Source organism: Chiloscyllium plagiosum, chromosome 21, assembly GCF_004010195.1.
Source record: "Chiloscyllium plagiosum isolate BGI_BamShark_2017 chromosome 21, ASM401019v2, whole genome shotgun sequence".
NCBI classification, from domain to species: Eukaryota; Metazoa; Chordata; class Chondrichthyes; order Orectolobiformes; family Hemiscylliidae; genus Chiloscyllium; species Chiloscyllium plagiosum.
This window is the reverse complement of record NC_057730.1, coordinates 32,778,554-32,788,085: the sequence shown is the minus strand read 5'-3', so window position 1 is coordinate 32,788,085 and position 9,532 is coordinate 32,778,554. Positions and strand designations below refer to the sequence as shown.

The following is a 9,532-nucleotide window of genomic DNA, read 5'->3' as shown; positions in this document are numbered from 1 at the left end:
AGTGCAGGTTCATAGCTCCTTGAAAGTGGAGTCGCAGGTAGATAGGATAGTGAAGAAGGCGTATGCTTTCGTTTATTGGTCAGAGTATTTAGTAAAGGAGATGGGAGATCATGTTGCGGCTGTACAGGACATTGGTTAGGCCACTGTTGGAATATTGCGTGCAATTCTGGTCTCCTTCCTATTGGAAAGATGTTGTTTCTTTGGTGAATCCGTCTTCTGTGGGCCTGCAGCTGGAGATGGAGTGTGGCAGGACAGAGTGAAGCTGGGAATTTGAGCAAGTCAGAAGGGTTAAACTCCTTCAGAAAAATCTAGTCTTGTTTGCATTTAACATTTCGTGCAAACATAATGTCTGTGCTGCTTCCAGCATTGGGCATGGATAAGCAAGCCCTCTACTGGAAAAAAACTGAAATGAATTAAGTAGGCGGCTTGATTAAACAAGTTACTTTAGCTCTGGTAACACTTCATCTCAGCCTCTGGTAATATAAACACAGGCAGCTGAGTGTGCCTTACATCCAGTTTGCTTGGATAGAGTGAAACTGGGAGTTTATTTAGGGAGCATAATTAGTGAAGGGGTGTTGTTTTCACTTTCTACCATCAGCTTCTAATACTAGATCTCTTGAGGTGCAGTGGTAGTACCCCTACATCTGAGCCAGGAGGCAGAGGTTCAAGTCCAACCTGCTCCAAATGTGTCATAACATCCCTTGCACAGGTGATTGGAACATTGCCTCCAGAATTTTATTCTTGCTTTGGTACGAGGTAAGATACTGTGAGTTAATTTATTATAGTTTGTGAAGTTTAGAGTACGGCAGGACAGCTCGACCAAGTGAATTATATTTTCAGTAGTAATTGGGAAGTTGTGATCGCTTCAGTGTGTCCTTGACGCACAAACGAATGGGAACAGTAACTGTAAAAGTTTGAACTCTGGGCTTTGGATCTTGAGAACTGGCTGGATTCAGTGATGCAGAGATCTGTTGAGCTAGCAAGCTTAGATCGTTCTGCAGATTTGGAGCATATAGGTGGAGTGGGAATGCGTAACCCCCAAGTGATCAGGCTTACCAGGCAGCTAGTTGACATCGCCAATACCCAAAATGAAAATCTAGTTAAAAGCAAAGATGATGGTTCCTCAGAAGTCCAGTTAGATCCAAGTCCATGGTATCGCAGGTGGCTCGGTGCACAGGAGGGGTGAGAGAAGAGTGAAATGGCAATAGTGAGAAGAGTTCATTAGTTAAGGAAGCAGATGTGTGCATTTTGTGGTTGAAGTGATGTTGCCTTCCTGATGCTAGGGTAAGGGATGTTACAGAGCAGCTACAAGTCATTCTTCTGAGGAGGGTATCTAGCCAAAGGTTGTGATCTTCATCGGTACCAATATAGTAGGCAGAGATGGAGACATGAGTTCCTGAAAGCTGATTTTAGGAAGTTTAGGAAGTTAAAAAGCAGGGCCTCGAGGAAGAGTCTCAGAATTGCTCCCAGTGCCACTATTGAGCAATTGAACATATGACGAGAGAATTTGTGTAGGAGTAGGACATCAGGTTTGAGGAATTGAGACTAGTTTTGGAGCGGTTAGGGCCTGCATAAGATGACCAGCTTGCCTTAATAGGACAGTGACTGACATCCTTACAGGAAGATTAGTGCTGTTGAGGGATTAAACAAGATTAGCAGAAGGATCAGAACCTAAGGGAGCTCAGATTTGTTTACCACCTATCTGATAACTTGAAGTAAAGAGGTAGTGATGAAATTAGAAAGTAGCTGAAACATATACAAGTATCAAATAAGATCACAATGTGCAATGATGTTATAAGACCAAGTCAAGGCACTTTTTCTGCACGCTTACAAAATTCACTGCAAGATAAATGATTTGAAGGTGGAAATGGAGGTAAATAGGCATAATTTAATTGGTATATAGAGACATGTAATGTTCAATTTAATACTTTACAGATGCTGACTTGTTCAAATCCCACCATGACAGCTGATGCAATTTCAATTCGGTTAATAAATCCTGTGTTGAAAATCAAATGTCTGTGATGGTGACTGTGACAATTACCATTGCTGTAAAACCTCATCTGGTTCACTTATATTCTTTAGGTAAGTAAATTCTCAAACTTACCTGGCCTAGCTATATGTCATTTCAGATCCATGTGGTAACTCATCAGAATCTTCTGAAATGGCCTCGCAAACCAATCAGTTCAAGGGTAATGAGGGAATGGACAACAAAGGCCGACCCTGTCAGCAATGTCCACATCCAGTGAACGAATAAAAACAAACTTAAAAGGATATTCGTCATTCAGGAAGAATAGGAAGCAGGGTAAGGAAGTTGAGTACTCCTGTGGTGAGAGGATCATGTAACATAGGATCCAAGATGTGGAATTTATTTGGGTGGATCGAAGAAACACCAAGGGGTGGCAAGTGTTGATGGCATTTCTTTATAGACAAATTGTAGTAATATTGTGCATTATGAATCAGGAGATTGGAGATGTCCGTAACATAGGTAATACAGTAATGATGAGTGACTTCAACTTTCATTGTGACGAAAAATGTTATTTGAGCATGACCGGAGTGCTGAACAACTCTATAATGCTGATGTGACTGGGTTAATTTGGCAATGCTTTCAAAGCATAAACTTTGCTAGTGCTGATGAAGAGGTTGCTCGTGGTTTTAAGTGTGAGTGTGCATAATACATGTAACAACAGCTTAGCCTTTCTTGTAAGGATTAACCCTTCCATCTTTGGTCTCATGTATCCTCCAACCCCACCATTGATGCAACCACACACATTGCACCTGGCTGAGCGTCAGAATAGTAAAACTGAAACAAATGTCTGTTCAGATTGAATTGTCTGAAATGAAATGCATGTGATAGTGCAGAATCCAGTGGCTACAAGTTAATTAACAGGTCAGTAATTTGTTACAGTCTTGTAGGGCTGCAGCAGTAATATGTCCATTAATTTATTTTACCAATACTAGCAAGTTGCACAGATTAGTGTGCCATCTGAAGATAATAGTTTAAATATTTTAATAAATCCCCACAAACTGGGCTTAAGTCTTAATCAAGATATAAGAATGAGGAAACTAAGCTGTATAGTTTACTTTATTGCAGATCTGGGAGGGGAAGAGGAATTTAGATTTCTCCAAGAATTAAAGTTGGATACTTCATTAAATTATTGGACTTGAATAGGATACCTGTATTTTATCTTAGAAGTATTTTTGGATTCTTGGTTTTCTGTTGTTACAATGTATTTTTAGTGACCTGTTTAAGTGCAATTTTTTCTTCCCATTTCAACTTACATAGCCAGCAATGTTTGTTGTTGCAAGATAAAGTTGGTGTTGTGCAAATCTAGGAAGGCACAGATTTTCTTATTGCTTCCCCTCCCACCTGGATTAAATCGGGATATAGTTGAAATGTATTGGAACTGCAGAGAACTAAAATTCCAAAATATTTTTGTTGTATCGTGGGGTGAAAAGTTAAATTGAAGTTGGAAATCCGTTAAATGGCTATGCAGACTAGAAGGACCAAATGGCTAATTTATACTATTTCCTGCAATTTTATATCCTGACAAGCATTCTGCCATCAATTGGTATGACCAATAATTGATTAACCAGTTCATTGGCAATACTGAGTTTGCATATCAGTGGAAGAAATCACGTTTTGTTGAATCTTTTCATTTTGGAGTCGGGGTAGTTTGCAAGAATATGAATTCAAATGGAAACCAGTATTTAAAGGACGAGAGGAGAATACTTATTGCTTGGCGAATAGACGCTGATTGGATAAGGTGTTCCAATGGAAAAGGCACCTAATAATAGTTAACTGTCAAGAATTTGTTTAAATTTTAAACCAATTGTATTGACTCATTGTTCAGAGCATTGTGCTCAATGAACCAGTGAAGATTTTGTGGAATTGAAACGGGTGCAGTGATTGTACATGTTCTTTGTCTTCAAAGCCCCCACACAGCCTTGAGTTATGACTACATGTAGTTTCCAGTACATATGTGAGCACTACACTGCAATTCTAATTCATAATACTAAACGAATTTGTCATGTGCATTTTATATTGAGAAAAACTGTATAATACAGTGAAAAGCTTTTCCACTGTTGCCACGATCTGGCACCATTTTGAATAGTTTTAAGAATAAGAAAAAAAAACCTGTCCTTCAGTCCTGACCCAGCTCATCAGTCATGGCTGTGCTGTCATCCCCCTACCATCTTGTTGCCATCTACACTGGATCTGACAAATGGATGCCACTCTTCAAACGCCATTTTTTGCCACTGCGCCAATTCTCCTCCGCTGTCTTGATGCGACTTGTGCCGGACCAATCTGTGTCAGAGTTGCACTTTTCACTTCTGGACCCACCTTTGTTCAAGTCACTGTGATGCCCTTTCACCACCGTTTCGCTAATGCCAGTGCCAGACCCAATCAACGACAAAGTCACCGATCCTCGGCCACCTTTTGCTGCTGGGCCTAACTCACCAACGTTGCCTCCACCAGTGTAGCAGCTTCTGCTTCCAATGCCTGGTCCCATGCTCATCCTAGAAAAATAGAGAAGGGCTCACATGCAGCCACTACAAAGTCCAGGCTGGGCCCACTTGAGTCCACATTGGGATTATCCACGATATGTTGTCAAGTGCAAGATTGGGCACTGGATCTTGCGAGTACAGGCTGGTTAGATGCAGTCAGTGCCTTGGTTGTTGTACGCAGCTAAGAGGATATACTGTTAGAATCCACCAGTCTTTGGAACATCTGATGTACATGTCTGACATCACGCCACTTAAATTCATTTCTTGACTCGCAAGGCGATGTTCGCTATAAAATGCAGTTTTGCATTTGGACGATCCTGAATGTGCGAGGAATTGCACCAACACCAATTTAGGATTGCCAGTTGAGTTCATGATATGGCACTGGTTCATGTACTTGAAACAACAAACATTAATTTATTGGCCCTGGTTTTGCAGACAAAGCACATGCACTGTGCCTATTTCAGCTCAACAAAAGACATGACAGTCATTTTCTGAATCAGCCTGCCTGGTTTAAAATTGACAGTTGACTGCCAGTCTTTGTTCAATCAATATTAGAGTCGTAGAGATGTACAGCATGGAAACAGACCCTTTGGTCCAGCCCGTCTATGCCGACCAGATATCCCAACCTATTCTAGTCCCACCTGCCAGCACCTGGCCCATATCCCTCCAAACCCTTCCTATTCATATACCCATCCAAATGCCCCTTAAATGTTGCAGTTGTACCAGCCTCCACCATTTCCTCTGGCAACTCATTCCATACAAGTACCACCCTCAATGTGGAAAAAGTAGCCCCTTGGGTCTCTCTTATATCTTTCCCCTCTCACCCTAAACCTATGCTCTCCAGTTCTGGATTCCCCGACCCCAGGGAAAAGACTTTGTCTATTTACCCGATCCATGCCCCTCATAATTTGATAAACCATTATAAGGTCACCCCTCCACCTCCAACTCTCCAATGAAAACAGCTGCAGCCGGTTCAACCTGTCCCGATAGCTCAAATCCTCCAACCCTGGCAACGTCCTTTGTAAATCTTTTCTGAACCCTTTCTACTTGGAAGGAGACCAGAATTGCACGCAATATTTCAACAGTGGCCTAACCAATATCCTGTACAGCAGCAACATGACCTCCCAACTCCTGTACTCAATACTCTGACCAATAAAGGAAAGCATACCAAACGCCACCTTCACTATCCTATCTATCTGCGACTCCACTTTCAAGGAGCTATGAACCTGCACTCCAAGGTCTCTTTGTTCAGCAACACTCCCCAGGAACTGACCATTAAGTGTATAAGTCCTGCTAAGATTTGCTTTCCCAAAATGCAGCACCTCGCATTTATCTGAATTAAACACCATCGGCCACTGCTCAGCCCATTGACCCATCTGGTCCAGATCTTGTTGTAATCTGAGGTGACCCTCTTTGCTGTCCACTACACCTCCAATTTTGGTGTCATTTGCAAACTTACTAACTGTACCTCTTATGCTCGCATCCAAGTCATTTATGTAAATGACAAAAAATAGAGGACCCAGCACCGATCCTTCGGTACTCCAATGGTCACAGACCTCCAGTCTGAAAAACAACCCTCCACCACCACCCCGTCTTCTACCTTTTGAGCCAGTTCGGGATCCAAATGGCTAGTTCTCCCTGTAATTCCATAAGATCTAACCTTGCGAACCAGCCTCCCATGGGGAGTATAGTCGAACGCCTTACTGAAGTCCATATAGATCACATCTACTGCTCTGCCCTCATCAATCTTCTTTGTTACTTCTTCAAAAAACTCAGTCAAGTTTGATGCACATTTTTTCCCATGCACAAAGCCATGTTGACTATCCCGAATCAGTCCTTGCCTTTCCAAATACATGTACATCCTGTCCCTCAGGATTCCCTCCAACAACTTGCCCACTACCGAGGTCAGCCTCACCGGTCTATAGTTCCCTGTCTTTACCGCCCTTAAACAGTGGCACCACATTTGCAAACCTCCAGTCTTCCGGCAGCTCACCTGTGACTATCGATGATACAAATATCTCAGCAAGAGTCCCAGTAATCACTTCTCTAGCTTCCCACAGAGTTCTTGGGTACACCTGATCAGGCCCTGGGGATTTATCCACTTTTAACCGTTTCAAGACATCCAGCACTTCCTCCTCTGTAATCTGGACATTTTACAAGATGTCACCATCTATTTCCCGACAGTCTATATCTTCCATATCCTTTTCCACAGTAAAATCTGATGCAAAATACTTGTTTAATATTAGATTAGATTAGATTACTTACAGTGTGGAAACAGGCCCTTCGGCCCAACAAGTCCACACCGATGATCTTTGAGGGGCTGAAAATGTGTTGCTGGAAAAGCGCAGCAGGTCAGGCAGCATCCAAGGAACAGGAGAATCGACGTTTCGGGCATAAGCCCTTCTTCAGAAATCTTTGAGGGGCCCTATTCTCTCCCTATTTACCCTTTTGTCCTTAATATATTTGCAAAGCCCCTTTGGATTCTCCTTAATTCTATTTGCCAAAGCTATCTCATGTCCCCGTTTTGCCCTCCTGATTTCCCTCTTAAGTATACTCCTACTTTCTTTATACTCTTCTAAGGATTCACTCGATCTATCCTGTCTATACCTGACATATGCTTCCTCCTTCTTCTTAAACAATCTCTCAATTTCTTTAGTCCTCCAGCCTTTCCTTTCACCCTAACAGGAATATACTTTCTCTGGATTCTTGTTATCTAATTTCTGAAGGCTTCCTATTTTCCAGCCGTCCCTTTACCTGCGAACATCTGCCCCCAATCAGCTTTCGAAAGTTCTTGCCTAATACCGTCAAAATTCCCCTTTCTCCAATTTAGATCTTCAAGTTTTAGATCTGGTCTATCCTTTTCCATCACTATTTTAAATCTAATAGAATTATGGTCGCTGGCCCCAAAGTGCGCCCCCACTGACACCTCAGTCATCTGCCCTGAAGAAACTATCTGGAAGATGGAATTAAAACTATTCACCAGAAATGGTGAAAATTAAAGTTATCAAAAAAAGTCCTGGAAACGTGCATTTGAGATGGAAATAAGAGTACAATGAGGTTTTTGAAGGAGTTATTGAGGAACAGATACACAAAAGTGAGAATCATTTTGTGGAATATGGTAAGATTATACCCACAATCAAAACAATGCAGAGTCCTTACTTCAAGATTTAGATTCCTGAATGCCTGGATGAATAATGATGCTTGAATTTTTGGAAAGCTATTTGGGAGATGTCCATCTGCCACTAGTCATGCTTTTGGGGTATCCACATGGCATTGATAGTTCCAGACCAGAATAAATTGACTTTTTCCTGTCAGGCAGCTATAATGGCATGCTCTAGAAGTGGGAGTGTTACTTCAGGTGATTGTTGAGGCATTGTTGTTGTGACCCTTCGTTCCTATTTGGACTGGGCAAATAGTCTTACTTTGACAACCAGCAGAAAACATGAAGGAAATAAAACTGTGTGCATCTCCACCTCGTGTGCACCCCCCCCCCCCCCCCATCCAATCTAGTAACAAATTTAATTTTTGAAAGAACATTATAAATGAATACTGCACCTGGAATGAAAACGTGCTTAAATGGACAGCATCTTCTACTGAACAAAAATCCAAAGAAAGGTGGATATGAGAAATCAGAAAAACAGAAATTGCTGGAAAATCTCAGGTCTGTCACCTTGCAGCGAAACCAAAGTTAATGTTTTGAGTCCACTGACCCTCTTTTAGAACTGACGGGGTCACTGGACCTAAAACATTAACTTTGCTTTCTTTCCATAGATGCTTCCAGGCCGACTGAGTCTTTCCAGCAATTTTTGTATTTGTTCCAAAATAATCTCTAGAGCAGAAAGCATTGCATATAGATATTGTTTCATTATATTCTTACATTATATTCTTAAGTGTAATAAAGCAACTCTCAGCCTTTGAATAACTATTTTTAGTGCCATCACTATTCAGGCTAGCACAGCTAATATACACGAGCCACAAATTAATGAACAGTTAACTTGCTTTTGCCTATGCCAGTTGACAGAGGGTTGCTTGTCAGAAGATTGAACTTGTATTTTCCTTCAACACCAGAACTAGTTGGGCAAAACATGCGTAGGGAGGTGGAATTTAATGCATACAAGTGTAAAGTTTTATGCATAAGATGGAGAAATGAAAGCAAAGACTGAAGAAATAGTTTGAAGATTGTCAAAATGTTAATTCTGGATACATGGACTACAGCTTTTCTTATCTGTAATTACCAAGAGTATGCCATGGGATATTTTTGACCACTGTTTAACATCTTTGAAAACGCATCACTCCTTCAGTGTTGCAATAAAGTTCTGAAGAAAGAAGTAATTCGCCTTATTTCACAGGTAGGCCAGCATTGTCCTCACTAAGATGGTGGATGGCTGCCATCTTGAACAAAATAGTCCTTTCAGGATGTGTACTCAGTGCTGTAAGGAAGGAAGTTCCAAGATTTTGGCCCTGCAACAGTGAAGGGATGACAATATAGTTCAAGTCAGGAAAGTGTGTTGCTTGAAGGGAGCTTTCAGGTCATGGGATTCCATGTGTCTGCTTCTTTTGTCCTTCTCAGTTGTTGAGGTCCCTGGTTTGGAAGGCGCTACAGTGATTTGCTGCAGTACATCTTGTCGATGGTACTCTGCTGCCATCTTGCTTTGGTAATGGAGAGGGTGCATACTGAAGATGGATGAGGTACCAACCAAGTGGGCTGCTTTTTCTTAGATGTTGCACCTCTTGAGTATTGTTGGAGCTGCACTTCCCCATGCAAACGGGGAAGTCCATCATCCGCCTGACATGTGCCTTATAGTTGGTGGATATTGAGTTGGGCCGTGAGTTACTTGCTGTAGAATTCCCACTCACTGACCTTTTGTTCCTACAGTGTGTATATGGCTGGCCCTTATCAATAACTGGTCAATGATGTTAGTGTTTCCAGAATGTTGTTAGTGTTTCCCTTAATTAATTGTCCATCACTATTCTTATTCAGATGTGACAGAACTGCAGAACTTAGATCTGTTCTGTACTTTATGGA

General features: G+C 41.6%; 1 protein-coding gene across 10 annotated transcripts in view; it reads left to right on the top strand.

Moving 5' to 3' along the window:
• Window positions 1-9,532, top strand: part of LOC122560728 (trinucleotide repeat-containing gene 6A protein-like) — a 171,121-nt gene that overhangs the window by 29,745 nt on the left and 131,844 nt on the right. The window contains exon 3 of one of the 10 annotated variants that reach the window (XM_043711711.1): window positions 2,130-2,302. The exons of 8 other annotated variants lie outside the window; for them this stretch is intronic. The gene's annotated coding sequence lies outside the window, so the exon portion shown is untranslated. Of the gene's footprint in view, window positions 1-2,065; window positions 2,083-2,129; window positions 2,303-9,532 lie in introns of those variants that run through there. One more of the 10 variants, XM_043711712.1, reaches the window with a different exon arrangement.